Source organism: Tupaia chinensis, unplaced genomic scaffold, assembly GCF_000334495.1.
Source record: "Tupaia chinensis unplaced genomic scaffold, TupChi_1.0 Scaffold000704_1, whole genome shotgun sequence".
Taxonomy (NCBI): Eukaryota; Metazoa; Chordata; class Mammalia; order Scandentia; family Tupaiidae; genus Tupaia; species Tupaia belangeri.
The window spans coordinates 779,438-781,110 of NW_006160227.1; positions in this window are offsets into that span (position 1 = coordinate 779,438).

A 1,673-nucleotide genomic window follows, 5' to 3' on the forward strand; every position below is an offset into this window, starting at 1 on the left:
TTTCACTCTGTCCCTCTCTGATCAAATTAAAATAAATAAATAAATAAATAAAATAATTCTTTTTTAAAAAAGTATAAAAAAATTATGATGGGGCCAGCAGGTAGGTGGAGATTAAAGTGTTCAATCCCACATGGCCAACTTCATGGTTTGAGTCCTGGATCCAGCGGTTTGAAGATTACCATGTGTGTGTGCGCAGTGCACAAAATCTTGAGAGGAGAATGGAGAAGGGATTACAGCATGGCCACGCCCCAGGGGGAGGGTTTTCTCACTTTTCCTCTCTCTGTCTCCCTCCCTCTCTCTCTGCCAAATGCACATGCCCCATAGCAAAAACTGCAAAAAACAAAAACCAAAACCAAAAACAAAACCCCAAGAATATCCTCATGACATCGAAGTCAGCCAAGACTGCTTACATATTAACAGATCACGAAATACACTAACTATTAGAGGAAAAAGTCAACAAACACTAAAATAAAAATCTGTTACAGAAAATGTGTTAGTGGTTGTCTCAGGTTGGGTTAGAGGAAAAGAGAGTGACTGTTTACGGGAACGGGGTTTCTTTTCGGAATGATGAAAAATTCTAAAATTGATTGTGGTAATAATTGCACAATCTGTAAATATACTGAAGTCATTGAGTTGTATACTTGACCCAGAAGAATTGTATGGTATGTCAATTATATCTCAATAATTCTATATAAAAGGAAAACCCACTCTGTCCATTAAAAACCACCATTAAGGGAGTGAAAAGGCAATCCACAATGTACAAGACAATTGTAATACACACAAAGTGACTTCAAAAAGCTCATAAAAAAACAAAGTCAGGGGGCTGGCAGGTGGCATGGTGGTTGAGGGCGCTGGACTCCCATATGGCCAACCGTGGTTCAAGTCCTGAACCTGGTGGCTTGCTTTCTCTCTCTCTCTCTCTCTCTCTCTCACTGTGTCCCTCTCTAGGTAAATTAAAATAAATAAGTAAAATAAAGTTAAATAAAATAATTCTTTTTTTAAAAAAGTCAAAGTTCAAGTTTATTTGGGGGCAAATATTTTTTTTTTAATCTGTGTAATAGGTTTTTTTTTTTTTTTTTTTGAGAGAGAGAGATTTTTGCTATAGGGCACATGCGCTCGCCAGACAGAGACAGAGAGACAGAAAGTGAGAAATCACTCCCCAGGGGGATGGCCACGCCACAATCCCTTCTCCTCCATTCTCCTCTCGGGATCTTGGGCACGCACGCACACGCGCCTGGCATGAATTTAAGCCACCAGGTCCGGGACTCGAACCACAGTTGACTACATGGGAGTCCAGCAACATAGCCATTACGCTAACTGCTGGTCCCTGTAATAGCTTTTCATAATATGCACTTTCCATGAACTTTCCAGAGATCTCGCCTATATCCAATGAATATTTTAAATCCAGAATACATAAGCAATTCCTACAAGTCAATAAGAGAAGTGCAAAACTCAATTTAAGAAAGGAGGAAAAGACTTGAACAAGACCTTGGCCAAGGCAGGTATCCAATGGGCAATGATCTTACTAGAAGAGGCTCGATTTCATGTCTTTGGGGGAGTGAAATAAAAACCACAATATGACACCAGGGGGACCAGCAGTTAGCGTAATGGCTATGTCGCTGGACTCCCACGTGGTCGACCATGGTTTGGGTCCTGGACCCGGTGGCGTGTAC